The sequence below is a fragment of the Dendrobates tinctorius genome, unplaced genomic scaffold (genome assembly GCF_039654945.1).
Source record: "Dendrobates tinctorius isolate UK_male_01 unplaced genomic scaffold, ASM3965494v1 ptg000307l, whole genome shotgun sequence".
NCBI classification, from domain to species: domain Eukaryota; kingdom Metazoa; phylum Chordata; class Amphibia; order Anura; family Dendrobatidae; genus Dendrobates; species Dendrobates tinctorius.
Window position 1 is genome coordinate 998,988 of NW_027361974.1, and position 22,496 is coordinate 1,021,483.

Here is a 22,496-nt window from a genome sequence, read left to right on the forward strand (position 1 = left end):
CCAGTGCCCATATACCCATCATACACATCCGCCATCCCATAGTCCCGTGCCCTTATACCCGTCATACAAATCCTCCATCCCCAATACCCAACACAGTGGTGATGAAATGTACGGTGTGTTATCAGATCTCCTGACTGGTCTATCCTTCCTATGTCTCCAGGTAGAAGTGTCTATTTACTCACTCTCTTAATGAGATCCCTGAGCTGAGAATCCGTGGCGCGCGGATAGCAAGGGTCATCACATTTATCACACGAATCAAAGTAAAACGGGTACGATCCTGTGGCCATTTGGAAGAGTATGACCCCAAAAGCAAACAGGTCGACCGTGTAATTAAAGGTCTGTTGACTATTCATCTGTGGAAATATAAGATTAGAAGAGTAAGTTAGTACATTGGTCATCCTGGGAGAGAGAAAACTATCGTGGTCCATGGTTACTGGCAGTGTTTTTTCACACCTAATCCCCCATACATATGACATGTCGGGCAAAAGATCATTTGGTTGATAGCTACGTCTGAAGTCGAGATGCCCCAGAACACAGTAAACTGGTTTATTTTATTTATTATGCTTTTCTTACACAGCGTTATCTTATTCCGCAGTGCTGTACATGCAGTGCTTTCCCTATCACTATGTCTTTGGAGTGTGGGAGGAAACCCAGACAAACACGGTATTGTCCATGGTGGGATTTGACCCCAGGACCCCAGCACTGCAAGACTGTAGTCCTAACCACTGAGCCACGGTGCTGCCCTAGGCTTATCCTTCTGATATTGGCCGCTTCGGCTGACTTTAGTCTAATCTGTATGGGGGCCTTACACAGTCCATCTATTAGATAACGTTAGTAAATGTGAGCGCTGTGGTGACAGATCTGTGATTCCACGAGCTCCACATTAAGTGAGAATTGCAGGTGGATAATAAGAGATATTAGTAGTCACATAGTCACCTCAGGAGCCATATAGCGACGAGTGCCGTAAGCGCCTCTGATCTTCTGAGAACCAAATACATTCATAGCAGCAATGCCAAAATCCGCAATCTTCGCGTGTCCATCACCGTCCAGAAGAATGTTGTCTGGTTTTAAATCCCTTAAAAAAAGAAAGAGAACTAGTTCTGTGAGTCAGACGTCGATCAGCTGTAGTGCTTGGGTTGCTGTGGGGGCTTCACAGGACCACTCACTACACACTGGGGCAGAGTCACTAATCCTATCTGGTGTAGACATAGACCAGGCTGTCGGAATACGCGCCACATTCATCACCGTGGCTGTGTGACACATTAGGAGCATCTTCAGAGGCTTTGGTCTGATGTTACACCACTATTGGTTTCATTACTTAGAGCCAATCATTATCACAAAAATCTGGTTACAGTTTAGTTGCACGTTGTGACATTGTAAGCCACATGGATTCCCATCAAACTATTCCCATTTCCATAAAAGCCTTGTCCCCTCTTCAAGTGAGCCCCAAAAGTGTCTAAAACACTTCATAAATGTGGAACACGCCATGTTCACCAGAATTTTGGCCAAATAACACCACAATTCCGGCACAGTTAACTATTTCCCATAGTAAATCTTTCCCTACGTAGAAAACAAGAAATGACTTATTACCGGTGAATAATCCCACGACTGTGGAGAAACTCTATTCCACTCAATATTTCTGCTGCAAGGAACCTAAAAAGGAAGAAAAAATCCTATCAGCATTAATTGTTCTACGGAACCACTAATAACTATGAGGGGAGACAGCGGCCACAGAAGTCTCAGAGCGGCTGCTCTCTTACCTGATCGTGCAGACATCCAGGGGGCCTCTGGAACTGATAAATGCAGCCAAATCGCCACCACTCAGATATTCCATGGCATAAAATACATAGTCCTGTGCGAGAGGAGGGAAGATGGTGGTAAATAATGCAGATTTTATCCATCCTGATAACATTTACTATGGGTCTGGGACCTATACTGTATGTCCAGAAGACAGGTCTCTGTGCCTGCACACACCAGAGAGGTGTCCAGGGTGAAACCGAAGTAAAACTCCTCTAATGATTGCCGTCAGTAATGGCGCCCAGGGCATACAGGCACACAGAGCAAGCAGCAGGTCCCTTCATTTACACAGGCAAAGATTGAATTTACAATCTAATGGAAGCAAATGGACATGATGGGGAGAAAGGAGAGAATATCTAGAACGTGAGGAGTCTCTTACCGCGGTCTGGAAGGTGCCATAGACATGTGTGAAGAATCTGCTGTCTTCAGTGATTTCCAGGACATCTCTCTCTATGCGGAGGATGTCTTCAGGATACTCCAACAATTCCCTCTTCTTGACCATCTTGACTGCCAGCTGAAGTCCGCTGGGTTGATGTGTCGCCAGCATCACCTTGCCAAAGCCGCCTGCTCCAAGCTTCCTGGTAAAGATCAAACTCTTCAGGGAAAGACAGGCAGTCACTTGCTCTGAAGGGCCGGTGGTCTGAGCACCGACTACACCTAGAACAGAAAACAGATATAAGAACCAACAATTAATCTTACAGTCGTGCTCATGTAGAACGCTACAATAAATTGGCAATTTTTTTAAATCTATCATGAACTTTGAACCATGATGAACCTGGTTACCACCATGTTCTGGCTGGAGAGCCCCAAGTATAGAAGGTGGAGAGCTCTGATGTACGCGGTAAGATGCACGGGATACGATTATGTCATTAGGTTACATTTTGTAAAATAAATTAACACTTTATATAAAGCACTAGCTGAAGAGCCCGGCGCTGCCCGGGCATAGTAACTAACTGTGGTTAGTTATAACAAATTATAATTATCCTCCATCCCATAGTCCCGTGCCCATATACCCATCATACATATCCGCCATCCCATAGTCCCGTGCCCATATACCCATCACACATCCTCCATCCCATAGTCCCGTGCCCATATACCCATCATACATATCCTCCATCCCATAGTCCCGTGCCCATATACCCATCACACATCCTCCATCCCATAGTCCCGTGCCCATATACCCATCACACATCCTCCATCCCATAGTCCCGTGTCCATATACCCGTCATACATATCCTCCATCTCATAGTCCCGTGCCCATATACCCATCACACATATTCCATCCCATAGTCCCGTGCCCATATACCCATCACACATCCTCCATCCCATAGTCCCGTGCCCATATACCCATCATACATATCCTCCATCCCATAGTCCCGTGCCCATATACCCATCACACATCTTCCATCCCATAGTCCCGTGCCCATATACCCATCATACATATCCTCCATCCCATAGTCCCGTGCCCATATACCCATCACACATCCTCCATCCCATAGTCCCGTGCCCATATACCCATCACACATCCTCCATCCCATAGTCCCGTGTCCATATACCCGTCATACATATCCTCCATCCCATAGTCCCGTGCCCATATACCCATCATACATATCCTCCATCCCATAGTCCCGTGCCCATATACCCGTCATACATATCCTCCATCCCATAGTCCAGTGCCCATATACCCATCATACATATCCTCCATCTCATAGTCCCGTGCCCATATACCCATCACACATCCTCCATCCCATAGTCCCGTGCCCATATACCCGTCATACATATCCTCCATCTCATAGTCCCGTGCCCATATACCCATCATACATATCCTCCATCCCATAGTCCCGTGTCCATATACCCGTCATACATATCCTCCATCCCATAGTCCAGTGCCCATATACCCGTCATACATATCCTCCATCTCATAGTCCCGTGCCCATATACCCATCATACATATCCTCCATCCCATAGTCCCGTGCCCATATACCCGTCATACATATCCTCCATTCCATAGTCCTGTGCCCATATACCCGTCATACATATCCTCCATCTCATAGCCCCGTGCCCATATACCCATCACACATATCCTCCATCCCATAGTCCCGTGCCCATATACCCGTCATACATATCCTCCATCCCATAGTCCAGTGCCCATATACCCATCACACATCCTCCATCTCATAGTCAACCATTATGACATCATAATGAGCGGCTGCAGGGCTTGCAACCTATGATGACATCAGCGTCGCCATGGCAACCATTGTGACATCATAATGAGGGGCGGGGCTTGATACGCACACACTGTTTCCCCAGTATGCAAATAGGGGCATTATGACATCATAATGAGGGGCGGGGCTTGACGCGCACACACTTTTTCCCCCAGTATGTAGATAGGGGCAAAATTGTCTGGTGAATTCGAACGCGCGGGGTTAAAATTTCGCCTCACAACATAGCTTAGGACGCTCTCGGGGTCCAGACGTGTGACTGTGCCAAATTTTGTGGCTGTAGCTGCAACGGTTCGGATGCCTATCCCGGACATACACACATATACACACACACATACATACACACATACACACTTTGAGCTTTATATATTAGATGGATGTAACCTGTGACAAAATGACTATAGACTTTACCTTCTGGAGCTTGATTGATGGATTTATCATTCTCACGTCTTCTCTTTTTGGTGGTCTCAGTGTCAGATGTCCTCTTTCTCTTAAGTTGTTCTCTACAACTTTGATTTTCAACTCTATCATGATGTAAGTGAGAGCTCCTGGTTTCAGAGGTAGCATCTTTTCCACTCTCAGATTCCACCATTCTTCCTCTGTTATTTGGGATTGCATCTCCTTTCTCAGGAGATGTGTTTCCTCTTTTTTTCCCCTTTTTAAGGGTCTTTTTCTCTGGAGGATGTCTAGAAGATGATGTACAGGGATCATCTGTCTTCTCAACAGGTACATCCTGCACAATGGCCTGAGAAGTTTCTCCTCTCTGGGAAAAATTCTCTTCCATGCATCTCCTTTTAGCATTCCTCTTATTCTTTTCACCACACTTCCTTTTTCGTCCCATGATAAGTTAATATCAATAATAATGAAATTGCTAAGTGCACAAAAGTAGTCTTCACTCTCCAACAGCTGAAGGTAAAGTAAGAACAGTGACATCGGAATCCCCAACCTACTAGACACCTAGTATTGTGACATCATCACCATTGTGACATCATCACCATTGTGACATCATCAGCCAGAGTGTAAGCAATGTTATCATCGGCTGCTGCAGGACTAAGTTTGACATAGTCAGATAACCTAGTATAAGAAAAGTTTAGTTTTTCATAGTAACATACTTAGCATATGTCAAGATCCTACTCAAGGTCCCTTTGCATCTAACTATTTAAAAAACTGTGAACACTAGAAAAAAACAAGAACTGATGCAGCAACAAATACAAAGATTAATAACCAAAGAAATAAACAAATATTTCTTTATTCAATATGCAAAATTGCTGGACATGATCTCATCTGGAAGTGAAATGCCCGCATACATTATTTCTATGCAGCGGTAGATGGGACGTGCAGGCAGGAAACATTATGTGGCCACCGATGTTTCGCTCTGTGACGCTTCTTCAGGCCCGACTCTATCATGACGTCAGTACAGATTGGGCAATTGCCGCATCTAATTTCCTTTTGGTGTGGGATTTTCTACCCAGGTGGTTTTCCTATCACTAAAGCGGCTCCACACTGAACTATCTTTTTTTTTATTGTGATTGCGTTTCTAATATAAAATCTGGATAATTATCAATTATATGACAATTTTTTTATATAAACGGCTGATTTTATAGCTGCAGATAAAGGACTGTGCTTAGAAGAAATGCGAACGGACTTTCTATTCTTCTTTCTTCCTCTTTAGAATCGGGCAGGTCGCTGGGGCTTCGTATCTTCAGAGGTTCTGGGACTTCATTTTTTTGGGTACCCTCTTTTTGTTAATTTTTCTTTTAATTCCGTCTCCTGTTCTGTGAAGTTTTCCATAATATTATTTGTACATCGTCTACACAAGAATTGACTGTACGGATTGGATTTCTTACATGTGGAGGATGGGCACTGTCTTACTGCAAAGAAAGGAGTTTTCTGCAGTTTTTAGTGATAATTTCATTGTTAGTTATAGAGACTGGAATGTCTAAGAATTCTGTGATGATGCCATTAACCTTTCTAGTAAATTTCATATTCATTGTTTTAAGTTATAATTTTTATCCTTTTTGTCATATCCCTGTTAATTATCCTTATCTTGTCTGTGCGGACTTTTTTCCATCCGTATGGCTTCTGTGTTATTATTCACCAGTAAATAAACTTTCCAAGACCAATGTGTCCTTAAAAATTGGATGTAAAACATACATATGATATAACGATTTTTTTGCACACCCATAGGCTTGAGTAGGTGAGTCTCATCCGAAATACCGAAGAGAATGGTGTTATCCGAACAGAATAGAATAACATTGATCCGAGCGCTGTCCGTGTGAGGTCTGTCGAGGTCGGGGGGAGCGCGGCTTATCGCGGCCGGGTGTGAGCTGATTCTCACAACTGACACCCAGTACTAAGTGCTAGGAGCGGTCACGGACCGCTTCCGGCACTTTATCCCCCGAACACTGCGATTAAACATGAGCCCCTCTGCCTTTGGATCAGAGACACCGTGGCATAACACGGGGTCCCGATCGCTGCCATGGAGACCCAATATCGTCATGAGGACATCCGAGTCTCCAGGCCTGAGAGACTTACTGCCATGCGCAGTTCATGTCAGGAAGTCTCACAGGTCAGTGTACAGAAGCTGCAGCTCTGACAGCGTCTATACCATGCAGATCTGTATGCTATAGAAGCGATCAGTCTGCACAAAATGAGTGTCCCATAGTGGGACAAAATGTAAAAGTAAGAATGAAATAAAAAAAAAAAATTTGTAATAATTGTAAAAATATTTAAAAAAAAAATTTTTTTTATTCTTTCATTAAATCAATATTTGAATAAAAAAAGTCTAAACAATAAAAGTACACATATTTAGTATCGCTGCGTCCATAACAGCTCAACCTATAAAACTGTCCCACTAGTTAACCCCTTTAGTGAACACCATTAAAAAAACAAGGCAAAAAAACAATGCTTTATCATCATACCGCAGAACAAAAAGTGGAATAGCACGCTATCAAAAAGACGGATATGAATAAATGAGATACTGCTGAAAACGTCATCTTGTCCCGCAAAAAAACCAAGCCACCTTACAGCATCATCAACGAAAAAATAAAAAAGTTATAGCTCGCAGAATAAAGCGATGCAAAAATAATTATTTTTTATATAAAATAGTTTTTATTGTATAAAACCGCCAATACAAAAGATATAAATGCGTTATCACTGTAATCGTACTGACCTGAATAATAAAACCGCTTTATCAATTTTACTACACGCAAAACGGTGTAAAGGCCCCCCCAAAAAGAAATTCATGAAACACTGGTTTTTGTTCATTCTGCCTCCCAAAAATCGGAATAAAAAGTGATCCAAAAATGTCATGTGCTCGAAAATGGTACCAATAAAAACGTCAACTTGTCCCGCAAACAACAAGACCTCACATGACTCTGTGGGACAAAATATGGAAAAATTTATGGCTCTTAAAATGTGGTGGTGCAAAAACTATTTTTTGCAATAAAAGGCTTCTTTTAGTGTGTGACAGCTGCCAAACATAAAAACCGCCATAAATAGTAAATCAAACCCCCCGTTATCACCCCCTTAGATAGGGAAAATAATAAAATAAAAAAAGTATTTATTTCCATTTCCCCGTTAGGGTTAGGGTTGGGGTTAGGCTTGGGGTTATGGTTGGGGCTATAGTTAGGGTTGGGATTAGGATTAGGTGTGTGTTAGGGTTATGGTTAGAGTTGGAATTAGGGTTAGGGGTGTGTTGGGGTTAGCGTTGGAGTTAGAATTGGGGGGTTTCCACTGTTTAGGCACATCAGGGGCTCTCCAAATGCAACATGGAATCTGATCTGAATTTCAGCCAATTCTGTGTTGAAAAAGTCAAAACGGCGCTCCTTCCCTTCCTGTTTCTGCCATGCGCCCAAACAGTGGTTCCCCCCCACATATGCGGTATTGGCGTACTCAGGACAAATTGTACAACAACTTTTGGGATTCAATCTCTCCTGATGCCCTTGGTCAAATAAAACAAATAGGATCTGAAGTAATTTTTTTGTGAAAAAAAGTTAAATGTTCATTTTTTTTTAAAACATTCCAAAACTTCCTGTGAAGCACCTGAAGGGTTAATAAACTTCTTAAATGTGGTTTTGAGCACCTTGAGGGGTGCAGTTTTTAGAATGGTGTCACTTTTGAGTATTTTCTATCATATAGACCCCTCAAAGTGACTTCAAATGTGATGTGGTCCGTAAAAATAAAATGGTGTTTTTAAAAATGAGAAATCGCTATTTAACTTTTAACCCTTATAACTTCCTAACAAAAAAAAAAATTTGATTCCAAAATTGTGCTGATGTAAAGTAAACATGTGGGAAATGTTATTTATTAACTATTTTGTGTGCCATATTTCTCTGTTTAAAGGGCATAAAAATTCACATTTGGAAAATTGCACAATTTTCAAAATTTTCACCAAATTTCCATTTTTTTCACAAATAAATGCAAGTCATATCAAAGGAATTTTACCTCTAACATGAAGTACAATATATCACGAGAAAACAATGTCAGAATCACCGGGATTCATGGAAGCGTTTCAGAGTTAAGACCTCATAAAGGGACAGTGGTCAGAATTGTAAAAATTAGCCCGGTCATTAACGTGCAAACCACCCTTGGGGGTAAAGGGGTTAATCAGTATTCAGATTAGCTATCATTATTGAATCTGTATAACCCACAGAGTACCTATTGGGGATTGCATCTATATTTATATAAGCCAATTTTTTCCCTCAGAATTTTTCCATTTTTTTCCATCTCGTATCTCTTATCTATATGTTTTCCCACCTGTCTATTGGTAGGGACATCTAGGGAAGTAAGGGATAGTCCTCATTGAGTGGAGGCGCCAAAAAAATCGAGCTCTTAGGGTGCCAACCTCCACCGCTAGATAGGAGTGAATTAGGACTACTGTAGGGTTCTGTAGATCTACTTGTTATCAATTTGGTCTACGTTCACATTGATTTGTTTTTTTTGACCAATTGTTTACACTGGGTAGATGTCTTTTAATACTGACGTCACTGAGGCTGCGGGAAGTCCCCGGCTGATCTGTGAATGAACTAATGACCGTGGGAAAAAAGTCAGAAACTTTCCCACGGTAATTAGATCATCTTCAGGCAGCCATTGAGGCTGCACAGAGCTGAATCAATTCATTTTGTAGTAGATTACAGTGAGGCTGGTCGCATTAGCTTTTAAAGCTATAATTAAAATAAAATTGTTTTTAAGGGGTTATATGTTCACACGTAATTATTCCTCACAAGTCTGTAGATGATCTTGTTCGCATACTCCTAATGTGCCTAAACAGCAGAAATCATTCCAAGTCACCCTACGTTGGAAACTTCACCTCTGAAGGATTTTATTCAGGGGTATAGTGAGCATTTTGAAGCCACAGAATTTGTACACAAATCTTGTTTTAACCCCAAATTTCTCACTTTTGCAAGGAGAACACCAAAAGGTGGACCTTAAAGTTTGTTACCCATGTTCTTTCGAGCTTGACGATATCCCACATGTAATCAGAAAGTTCTGTTTAGACAAACAGCAGAGCTCGGAATGGAAGGAGCAATTTTTGAATTTTGGAAAACAAATTTGGACGAAAGAGATGGCGAGCACCATTTCGTAGTTGCAAGGCCCCTAAACAGCAGAAACTCCAAACAATTGACCCCATTTTGGAAACTACACCCCTCATGGATTTTATCCAGGGGTCTAGTGAGCATTTTGATCCCACAGCAACTACACAGAATTTGATGACAGTAGGTTGTCATATTAAAAATGTTCATTATTTTCACAAAAATCTTGATTTAGCCCCAAATTACTCACTTTAGCAAGAGATAATACCAAAAAGTGTACCCACAGTTTGCTACCCACATACTTCTGAGTATGTCAATACCTGTAACGAATGGAAGCGGAAGCAGAGATGGTGAAGTTCACATTCGTTTTTTAATTTTTAAGTGGAACCTCGGGCGGCTCTGAAGGGGGCGTAACTAGTGAGCCCCGGGTACCCATAGTAAAGTCCCTCAGACAGGACCAGAATTGAATACCCGGAGGACACAGGTGCTACCTCCAGTTAGACCCGGGACACGTGGCAGCTGTCCCAGCGGGACGAAAAGGGGTAACAGATACAATAGCAGAGTCCGTGGAGAAGTAGACACACAGCTGAGGTTCTGGTTCCGGGTAGTTGGTACCTAGCAGGCTCCCGGAACCTTGTCACAGTCCATGGACACGGATGGCTGTTGGCGGAGCGGGATGGCATTTGCACAGATGTTTGCAGAGATTGCCAGGGTTAGCAGGATACAGATAATCTGTGGAGACAGATAGCATGAGAGAATGCACAGAGACTGCTAACACAGTGCAGACAGCTCAGGAACAGAACCGGATGTAGCAATGATAGATACTCGTTGCTCCAACGCTCTCCCTATGGAGGAGAGGCCAGAAATTGCAGCCAGTGCGCTGCCATTTGATAATTACCAAATTTGAAAAATGCACACTGTCCCTTTAAGAAGCCAGGGGAGCATGCACGCGTGCTCTAATAGCTTTGCCTGAAGACCTGCTGACAGGACACCAGGAGATGGGGGAGGGGGAGAGAGTAGGACGCCGAGGAGCAGCATGAGACAGAAAGGGAGCTCGCTGCTGTACAGGGACAGCGTGCAGCACAGGAGGTGAGTGGCCAGAACAGGGTGCAGCGGCAGACCGGGACACAGAGCCAGCACGGGGAGCAGGTGTAACAATACCCCACATGTAGTCTAAAAGTTATGTTTGGACACACGACAGGGCTCGGAACAGAAGAGGCACAATTTGAATTTTAGTTCTATTTGGAATCTATAATATAACGGTGGGAGCGTCACTCTGTCTGAAGCCTTTATAGACTGCTCAAGCACGACGCGCCTGCGCAGTCTGGACAGAGTAACGCACCCTGTGATGAGGGTGGCCCAGGAGATGGTGGTATGCGTAAGCACTGAACGCATACCACGATCACCGACATAACACCTTACCGATCTGGTGTTGCCACGGGGTCTTGCTGGGCTGTCAGGAGAGGGTGGGTTGTGGCGCCGGAATTGGCACATGCCCAGTCCGCGCTTTCTGGCGCCACATTTTGGAAGACACACTGCAGTGTGTCTTCAAGAAAATGGTGCCAGAAAGTGAGGACTGCGCAGGCACCGATTTTGTCGGCATCGGCGCTTGCCCAGTCCGCGCTTTCCGGAGCCATTTTGTGGAATACACACTGCAGTGTGTCTTCAAGAAAATTGCACCAGAAAGTGATGACGGCGCAGCGCCAAATTCGCCGGCACAATCCCGCCCTCTCCTGACATCATGGCACAACAACTTACCGATCCGGTATTGCCGCGGGTTTAATCGGGCTGATTTCGGAGGCACAATCCCGCCCTCTCCTGACCTCACGGTGAGACCCCGTGGCAATACCAGGATTGGGGAATGAGGGGTACCATGCATACCAGAAAAGGGGGGGTGAGGGGGACCATGCATACCAGTATTGGGGATGAGGGGACCATACATATCAGGATAGGGGGGTGAGGGGACCATGCATACCAGTATTGGGGATGAGGGGACCATGCATATCAGGATAGGGGGGGTGAGGGGACGATGCATATCAGGATAGGGGGGTGAGGGAACCATGCATTCCAGGATTGGGGGGTGAGGGGACCATGCATTCCAGGATTGGGGGGTGAGGGGACCATGCATTCCAGGATTGGGGGGTGAGGGGACCATGCATTCCAGGATAGGGGGGTGAGAGGACCATGCATACAAGGATTGGGAATGAGGAGACCATGCATACCAGGATTTGGGGGGTGATGGGACCATGCATACCAGGACTGGGGGATGAGGGGACCATGCATACCAGGACTGGGGGGTGAGAGGACCATGCATACCAGGATTGGGGGGTGAGGGGACCATGCATACCAGGATTGGGGGGTGAGGGGACCATGCATTCCAGGATTGGGGGTGAGGGGACCATGCATACCAGGATTTGGGGGGTGATGGGACCATGCATACCAGGATTGGGGGGTGAGGGGACCATGCATACAAGGATTGGGGGGTGAGGGGACCATGCATACCAGGATTTGGGGGGTGATGGGACCATGCATACCAGGATTGGGGGGTGAGGGGACCACGCATACAAGGATTGGAGGGTGAGGGGACCATACATACCAGGATAGGGATGAGGGGGACCATGCATAGCAGGATAGGGATGAGGGGGACCATGCATAGGAGGATAAGGATGAGGGGGACCACGCATAGCAGGATAGGAGGGGGGCAGCACATACCAGGATGGGAGACCATATACCAATAAAAATGCCCCCCACCCGGGCGTAGAACGGGTTCATAGCTAGTAGATAGAGTCATATTGGCAGAGCCTGTGTGGTTCAAGAGCAACAGGAAATGAACAGAAATGTTTGTTTTGCTAATTATACCCTCTAATGTATTTATCTAGGGAGGTAGCGGGTAGTTTTTTATGCAGTATAATGCAACACAAGTTTGAAAAATTACAATTTGCATTTTTTTTACTGTCATGTTCATTTTTTTTTTTTTTTTTTTTTTACATTCTAAGGAACACACCTCAAATGTTATTGCACTAGTGTTTATAGTAATTGTCGGTGTACATGTGGTAGCCTGGGTGAAGAAATGGTGTCATTAGTTGCCAAATATACTTTTTTTTTTACCTGGGATGCTAATGGTCAGGGGGCAGTAGGGTGGGGTAATGTGGCCGTCCCTGTCTTTGTAAATTAGGTAGGCACACATGTGCCCTGATGAGCTCTCTCACATTGTACCTAATATTACAACGTGTATTTGGAGGAAAAGAGGTGTTTGTTTTTCTTTGGGGGGGGATAAAATTGGTGACATCTAATTTTATTCCAGGCCCTGCCTCTGATGATTCAGCGGTGACCACTAAGTCTAACCCCATCGGGCTGTGGGATCTTGTGGAGGAAGAGGAGCCATCACTGTCTGAAAACTCTTCTGCTTCAGAATCAGATTTCGTTTGACTCCAGAAACTAATGGAGCGAAGCAGGGTGCACCGCTGCGCCTCGGTAACCGTTCTGCACGCCATCGATTTTATATGAATGCCTAACAATAAGAACTAATCTAACAATAGTACACCTAATGTAATAGTAATATTTTGTTAATTTTATTTATTTTATGATTTTTTTAAACTTTTGAATGAACCTTAACTTTAAAGCCTAACCCTAAGCCCAACCCTAGTCCAACTCTAGTCCAACTATAACCCTAAACCCAACCCTACCCCCAACCATAAGGAGTTATCCCTAACCCCTGGCTAAAAGCAAAGAATGAAAGAAATCAAACTTATAAAATGAAAACAAAAAACAACAACTTTAATCTGACTAGGGGGATGACAAATATTGGACTTTTGATCACTTTGAAAGGATCTATCACAGTGATCAAAAGTCAGGGCCCAATAGAGAAAATCTCTGTTGTTGGGTGCCGCCCGGCAGATCATTAACTAACTTGAGCCTTGTTCTGCCCATTCTGTGCAGCTAGATATTTTTAAGTGCTGTTCCAGCTATCGCCAGTAGGTGTCATAAGTTGCCCCTCTCCTTTTATTCATGTGTTTGGAATTTTCTATTCTCCAAATGGTTAATTGTTCAGATCCACCCCTTCTTTCTGCCTGGTCAACAACATGTAACCTTTTTTCCAGCCGTCTCCGGAGTAGCTCACACCTGCTCAGCTCTTTGCAAACCATTGCTTATAACAAGTGGATTCCGGTAAGGATAATGCAGTTATTAGTTATGCATCTCTGTTAGCAGCCATAATGCAGCCCCCTATGATGTTCATCTTGGAAGGAAAAATTTGGATTGAAGATCCCTTCCCGACCTTTGACGCCACGTAGGCGTCATGAAAGTCGGTGCCAATCTGAGCCATGACGCCTATGTGACGTCATGAGTTCATAGCCCCCCTGCGGGTCGGGTGACCGGGGTCACTGAAAGGTCACCTGACCTGCACACACAGGACCCTTTCTACTTCACCCCAGGGGGGTGGCTTAGCCCCCCCCTTGGCTATAGTTGCTCTGATTGGCTGTTAAAAGTTTAACAGCCAATCAGAGCGATTGCAATATTTCACCATTGAAATTTGGTGAAATATTACAATCCAGCCATGGCCGATGCAATAGCATCTGCCATGGCTGGAGACACCGATCAGACCCCCCCACTGACTGACGCACCGATCGGCCGTCGCTGTCATCATCTGCTCCCCCTCCCCTCACCTTCCGATCCTCCCTCACCCCCCCGATACCTCCTATGTCCCTCTGGCCATCCCGATGTCCCACCATCCCAGATCATGGGCGCCACCATCTTGGAAATGGTGGGCGCATGCGCAGTGCACCCGCTGGACTCTGCCGGCTGCAGATTCATTCATTCATTTTGATCACTGTGATAAACTCTCACAGTGATCAAAATAAAAAAAGTAAATAATCCCCCTCCCTTTTTATCACCCCCATAGGTAGAAACAAACAATGAAATAAAGAAAATATTTTTATTTTTCCATTAGGGTTAGAATTAGGGTTAGGGTTGGAATTAGGGTTAGAAATAGGGTTAGGGTTAGAAATAGGGTTGGGATTAGGGTTAGGGTTGTAATTAGGGTTAAGATTAGGGTTAGGGGTGGGTTAAGGTTGGGATTAGGGTTAGGCTTGTGTTTAGGGTTAGAGTTGGGATTAGGGTTAGGGGTTAGAATTGGGGGGTTTTCATTGTTTAGGCACATCATGGGGTCTCCAAACGCGACATGGCGCCACCATTTATTCCAACCAATTTTGAGTTTAAAAAGTCAAACAGTGCTCCCTCCATTCCGAGCCCCGACGTGTGCCCAAACAGTGGTTTACCCCCACATATGGGGTATCGGCGTACTCAGGAAAAATTGCACAACAACTTTGGGGGTCTAATTTCTCCTGTTACCCTTGGGAAAATAAAAGAATTGGGGCTAAAAAAAAATATTTTTGTGGAAAAAAAATATTTTTTATTTTCACGGCTCTGCGTTATAAACTTCTGTGAAGCACTTGGGGGTTCAAAGTGCTCACCACACATCTAGATAAGTTCCTTTGTGGGTCTATTTTCCAAAATGGGGTCACTTGTAGGAGAGCTCCAATATTTAGGCACACAGGGGCTCTCCAAATGTGACATGGTGTCGTTAATTGGAGCTAATTTTCCATTCAAAAAGTCAAATGGTGCTCCTTCCCTTACAGGCCCTGCAGTGTGCCCAAACAGTGGTTTATGACCACATATGAGGTATCGGTGCACTCAGGAGAAGTTGCCCAACAATTTGTTGGATCCTTTTTATCCTGTTCCCCATGTGAAAATGAAAAAACTGAGGCTAAAAGAAAATTTTTGTGAAAAAAAGTACTTTTTTTTACAAATCAATTTGTGAAGCACCTGGGGGTTCAAAGTGCTCACTATGCATCTAGATAAGTTCCTTGGAGGGTCTAGTTCCCAAAATGGGGTCACTTGTTGCGGAGCTCCAATGTTTAGGCGCACAGGGGCTCTCCAAAGGAGACATGGCAATCGCTAAATATTCCAGCATATTTTCCATTCAAAAAGTCAAATGGCGCTCCTTCCCTTCTGAGCCCTCCCGCGTGCCCAAACAGTGGTTTATGACCACATATGAGGTATCAGTGTACTCAGAAGAAATTGCCCAACAAATTTTAGGATCCATTTTATCCTGTTACTCATATGAAAATGAAAAAATTGATGCTAAAAGAAAATTTGTGTTGGAAAAATTAAAATGTCCATATTTTCCTTCCACGTTGCTTTAGTTCCTGTGAAGCACCTGAAGGGTTAATAACCTTCTTGAATGTAGTTTTGAGTAGCTTGATGGGTGCAGTTTTTAGAATGGCATCACTTTTGGGTATTTTCTGCCATCTAGACCCCTCAAAGTGACTTAAAATGTGAGGTGGTTGTTACGTGTTACAGAACCACTCAGCACCCAGAATATGTTGTGCAGTTATATGTATGTATAATAGGTTCTATGTGAGATGCATGTCCCTAATGCATCAGCCCACAGGCTTCCCCCCTGGGCAGAGGGGACACGATTATCTGCCCGGGCTGCCTGCACGGGGTCTACTTCATGCAGCACTTGAGGGCCTCAAACCACCGAAGATTGTAGGGGGACCAGCTAGAAACCCGGCCTACCACAGTCCCCCTGGGGCGCACTGCCACACCTGCCGTCAGCTGGGCCACCTGCAAAGACAATGCCCCAACCGGACTCAGCATACCCAGTGGCCAAAGGCAGGAACAGCTACCTTCAGCCGGGCTGCTGTACACTGCTACCAAGGCGAAGCTGACCCAGCATTGGGGGCTACGACTAACCAAGGGGTGGAAGAGATGGAGGAAGTGCTGCATGAAGTAGACCCCGTGCAGGCAGCCCGGGCAGATAATCGTGTCCCCTCTGCCCAGGGGCGCAGCCTGTGGGCTGATGCATTAGGGACATGCATCTCACATAGAGCCTATTATACATACATATAACTGCACAACATATTCTGGGTGCTGAGTGGTTCTGTAACACGTAACAGCAGCCTTCAGCTCGTTTGCATTGTTGGCTCTGGTGTCTCATTTTCCCCTTGATAATACTCCATAGATTCTCTATGGAGTTAAGGTCAGGCGAGTTTGCTGCCAATCAAGCACAGTGATACTGTTGTGTGTACACCAGGTATTGGTACTTTTGGCAGTGTGGACAGGGGCCAAGTCCTGCTGGAGAATGACATTTCCATCTCCAAAAATCTTGTCGGCAGAGGGAAGCATGAAGTGCTCTACAATGTCCTGGTAGACGGCTGCGCTTACTTTGTACTTGATAAAACACAGTGGACCGACACCAGCAGATGACATGGCTCCCCAAACCATCACTGATTGTGGAAACTTCACACTAGACCTCCAGCAGCTTGGATTGTGGCCTCTCCACCGTTCCTCCAGACTCTGGGACCTTGATTTCCAAATGAAATGCAAAATTTACTTTCATCTGAAAACAACACCTTGGACCACTGACAACACTCCAGTTCTTTTTCTCCTTGGCCCAGGTAAGACGCTTCTGACATTGACTATTGGTCATGAATGGCTGACACAAGGAATGTGACGCTTGTATCCCATGTCCTGGATACGTCTGTGTGTGGTGGCTCTAGAAGCAATGACTCCAGCAGCAGTCCACTCCTTGTGAATCTCTCCCAAATTTTTGAATGGCCTTTCCTTAACAATCCTTTCCAGGCTGCGGTTATCCTGGTTGCTTGTGCACCTTTTTCTACCACACTTTTTCCTTCAACTCAACTTTCTGTTATTATGCTTGGATACAGCGCTCTGTGAACAGCCGGCTTCTTTAGCAATGACCTTTTGTGGCTTCCCCTCCTTGTGGAGTGTGTCAGTGACTGCCTACTGGACATCAGGTCAGCAGTCTTCCCCATGATTGTGGAGCTACTGAAACTAAGGGACCTTTATAAACGCTTAGGAAGCCTGTGCAGGTGTTTATTGTGAATTATTCTAATTTACTGAGATAATGACTTTTGGGTTTTCATTGGCTGTAAGCCATAATCATCAACATTACCAGAAATAAACACGTGGAATAGATCACTCTGTAATGACTCTATAGAATATAGGAGAGTCACTTTATGTATTGAAGAACTGAAATAAATTCACTTTTTGATAATAATAATCTTTATATAGTGCTAACATATTTCGCAGCGCTTTACAGTTTGAACATATTATCATCACTGTCCCTGATGGGGCTCACAATCTAAATTCCCTATCAGTATGTCTTTGGAGTGTGGGAGGAAACCGGAGTGCCCGGAGGAAACCCACGCAAACACGGGGAGAACATAGAAACTCCTTGCAGATGTTGTCCTTGGTGGGATTCGAACCCAGGACTCCAGCAGTGCAAGGCTGCAGCGCTAACCACTGAGCCACCGTGCTGCCCAATGATGATTGATGATATTCTAATTTTGTGAGAGGCACCTGTAAGTTTACATCAGCATCATTCTTGAAATGACTTTTTTTTTTTGTTAAATTGTTTGAAAGGGTAAAATTTTATCTGCAATATTTCATTGTTTCAATGCAATTTAACGAACCTATATTTTTAGGGACTGCTTCACTTTTGAAGCGACTTTGAGGGGTCTAGATGTGAGAAAACTGGCAAAAGAATACACATTTTAAAATCTGAGCCCCTCTAAATAATCAATAGTGCACTCAGAAAGTTTCATTATGATGGAACGTTAGGAGCCTCGAAGAATATAAAAAAGTGGGCATAATTCCCCGAGGTCTTCGCATGCAGATTTTTCCCTCTTGGGAAGCAGCTTCTGACTTCCAGTCTGTTTGGGAAACAGGGTTGGCTCAATGTTCGATTATTTTAATTGACATTTTGATTGAGCATGACCAGGCTCTGCTGAATAAAATAAAGGAGGAGAATAAAAAATGGGAGAACAAGCTGACTAACTTCGATAGGGACACTACTGTTGTTCCTTTTCAACAAAAATTAAAAACCACAATAGATCACTTCGAGAAAGAGAAAATCACTAGAAATAAATTCCAACGTGATAAACTAGATTACAGCAAAGGAAAAGCATATAAATGGGTACATCATGGTAATAGACGCCCCATCTCACGGGAACCCCAAGAAATAAACAACACTGCAGTAGCTAGGGATGTATCGTCTAGTGATTTTTTTTGTCCTCAGACCCCAGCGACGCAGAGGGCGCCGCGGGAGGGGTAGAAGGAAGAAGAGATATCTTCAAGAAGAACGGCAAACCACAAAGGAATTGGTCCCCCACGTTCAGGAGAGTGACAAGATACAACAAGAGAATAAGAGTCAGTGATAAGCGGTCATAAAGGAGCACTTAGGAAGCAACCCAGGGGCAGACAAAAATGTCAGGTCTCCACCGCAGCTCCAGCCGGATAGGGGCAATGAGAAAATGGAAACGGTCTTAGGAGCGCAGGAAAGAGACTCAGACAAGAGATGGAGTTAAACCACAACGCGTTTCGATGGAGAATCTTCATCAGGTGGAAGTTCCACCTGATGAAGACGGATTCTCCGTCGAAACGCGTTGTGGTTTAACCCCATCTCTTGTCTGAGTCTCTTTCCTGCGCTCCTAAGACCGTTTCCATTTTCTCATCAAGATACAACAAGAGACAATGACTACCTCAAGTGGAATCGTGGGATCACAAGGTAACCTGCAGGCGATCAACCTCGCTTCTTATGTACTATCAGATTTGGAGACGCGGGTCTTGTGTAAAGGGTTATCTTTCTCCCTTATGAATGTTCTTGATTAATTCATTTTCATTAAGGACCTGTATTTTGTTTTGTCGACAGCTCATCTTTAAAATGTTATTCCATCAGCCAACCATTGCTGATTCTTTCCCAGATGACGAGAGACAGGTGTTTCTGGATCTCTTCGACCTATTACAGGAAAATGAAGTAGCAGAAACAAAAGGAAGATTTTCCAGACGACTCCCCTCCAAGGCCACTCCATCTCTTGCTTTGTTTCCTACAGTTCAAATCTTCTTTGAAAAGGTATGTAGGGATGTCCAGAGACTAAAACTAGACCCCAACAAACATTATACTGATGACATTCTGTTTTTATGGAGGGGCTCCCCTGATCAATGTATTGAATTCATCAATGATCTTAATAGTAACCCATTTAACATCAGGCTTACTCATGTCATTTCAGCTATCTCCATAGACTTCCTTGACATTAAATTATCCATTGATGATTCCCAGATCATCTGCAGCCTTTTTCGAAAAAAAACCCCAGCTACAAATAGTTTTTTACACTACTCAAGCTTCCACCCGCAACATCTGAAAAACGGAATCCCAAAGGGTGAACTCCTCCGACCTAGAAGAAACTGCAGCTCTGAGTTGGAATTTACTGAACAAGCAAAAGATTTGACTATGCGTTTCAGGCTAAGAGGTTACCCATGGAAGGTTGTTCCAGGAGCATACCAATATGGCCGTAGTCAAGACAGAACTAAGCTACTAAATAATAAAAAGGTATGTGAATCCTCCCGTCCCCTTCCGCTAATCACCACTTTTAAATAACCAGTGGTCTGACATTCCAGGGATCCTCATGAGGAATTGGGACATCCTTTTGAGTGATAATAGGATCACTCCTTTCATTTCTGATTCACCTGCCCTGGTGGCCAGGAGGGCAAAAAAACGTAAAGGATGACCTCTGCCATAGCCACTATCAAAGACCCACTAAGAAACTTAATCGGGGAACAAGGATTTGGGGTTCTAACCCCTGTGGGAACTGCAGTATCTGCCAACTTTTAATAGCACAGGATGGTTATTGTATTCAATCTTTATCTTTTCAGATTCGTCCTAGAGACAACTTCAATTGCAAGACTTCAAATCTCGTATATGCCATTTTCTGCAGTTCTCCTAAAATTTATGTGGGACAAACCACCCAACAACTTAGGAGAACACAACAGCATCTCTCAAACATCTCTACTGCTTCCAAGGACCGAGAAAAGGGAAAATCACTCTCCTCTGTGGCTGCACAGTTTTGGACACTCATGGAGGCATTTTCCTTCTTAGGGCAATTTTTGGCACCTTTCTAGGAGTCTTTTGTCATATACATATTTGTTTGTTTTTTTATAACTGCCCTCCCCCGTATGTGATCATTCAGACTTTTAGGCTTGAGAGTATCATCCCTCTTTGGGAAAACTTTCTCTCCTTATTTTCGTCCACAATATTTGCGTGTCAGTATTATTGGTATTTTTTATATTTTCTGGACATACAAGAAACCTACTATGATCTGTTTTTTTTTTTATACATGTATTTCTCCTGTTGAGCCATATAAAAGCTATTTGTTTATGAGGCATGAATATACAGTGGGGCAAAAAAGTATTTAGTCAGTCAGCAATAGTGCAAGTTCCACCACTTAAAAAGATGAGAGGCGTCTGTAATTTACATCATAGGTAGACCTCAACTATGGGAGACAAACTGAGAAAAAAAAATCCAGAAAATCACATAGTCTGTTTTTTTTCATTTTATTTGCATATTATGGTGGAAAATAAGTATTTGGTCAGAAACAAAATTTCATCTCAATACTTTGTGATATATCCTTTGTTGGCAATGACAGAGGTCAAACGTTTTCTGTAAGTCTTCACAAGGTTGCCACACACTGTTGTTGGTATGTTGGCCCATTCCTCCATGCAGATCTCCTCTAGAGCAGTGATGTTTTTGGCTTTTCGCATAGCAACATGGACTTTCAACTCCCTCCAAAGGTTTTCTATAGGGTTGAGATCTGGAGACTGGCTAGGCCACTCCAGGACCTTGAAATGCTTCTTACGAAGCCACTCCTTCGTTGCCCTGGCGGTGTGCTTTGGATCATTGTCATGTTGAAAGACCCAGCCACGTTTCATCTTCAATGCCCTTGCTGATGGAAGGAGGTTTGCACTCAAAATCTCACGATACATGGCCCCATTCATTCTTTCATGTACCCGGATCAGTCATCCTGGCCCCTTTGCAGAGAAACAGCCCCAAAGCATGATGTTTCCACCACCATGCTTTACAGTAGGTATGGTGTTTGATGGATGCAACTCAGTATTCTTTTTCCTCCAAACACGACAAGTTGTGTTTCTACCAAACAGTTCCAGTTGGGTTTCATCAGACCATAGGACATTCTCCCAAAACTCCTCTGGATCATCCAAATGCTCTCTAGAAAACTTCAGACGGGCCCGGACATGTACAAGCTTAAGCAGTGGGACACGTCTGGCACTGCAGGATCTGAGTCCATGGTGGCGTAGTGTGTTACTTATGGTAGGCCTTGTTACATTGGTCCCAGCTCTCTGCAGTTCATTCACTAGGTCCCCCCGCGTGGTTCTGGGATTTTTGTTCACCGTTCTTGTGATCATTCTGACCCCACGGGGTGGGATTTTGCGTGGAGCACCAGATCGAGGGAGATTATCAGTGGTCTTGTATGTCTTCCATTTTCTAATTATTGCTCCCACAGTTGATTTCTTCACTCCAAGCTGGTTGGCTATTGCAGATTCAGTCTTCCCAGCCTGGTGCAGGGCTACAATTTTGTTTCTGGTGTCCTTTGACAGCTCTTTGGTCTTCACCATAGTGGAGTTTGGAGTCAGACTGTTTGAGGGTGTGCACAGGTTTCTTTTTATACTGATAACAAGTTTAAACAGGTGCCATTACTACAGGTAATGAGTGGAGGAAAGAGGAGACTCTTAAAGAAGAAGTTACAGGTCTGTGAGAGCCAGAAATCTTGATTGCTTGTTTCTGACTAAATACTTATTTTCCACCATAATATGCAAATAAAATGAAAAAAACAGACAATGTGATTTTCTGGATTTTTTTTTCTCAGTTTGTCTCCCATAGTTGAGGTCTACCTATGATGTAAATTACAGACGCCTCTCATCTTTTTAAGTGGTGGAACTTGCACTATTGCTGACTGACTAAATACTTTTTTGCCCCACTGTATAAAATAACAATAATAAACTATTGTGTGATCGATTTAAATGAAAAATTATTTTTTGTTATATTTGGGGCATTTGCTCATTCGTA

General features: G+C 43.9%; 1 long non-coding RNA gene across 1 annotated transcript; it reads left to right on the forward strand.

Annotated features, from left to right (window-relative positions):
* The first annotated feature begins 12,866 nt into the window (after positions 1 to 12,866).
* Positions 12,867 to 19,961, forward strand: LOC141073582 (uncharacterized). Its single transcript, XR_012227006.1, has 3 exons — positions 12,867 to 13,027; positions 19,342 to 19,490; positions 19,648 to 19,961. It is a non-coding gene; the product is annotated as an uncharacterized lncRNA (long non-coding RNA).
* Positions 19,962 to 22,496: the final 2,535 nt, after the last annotated feature.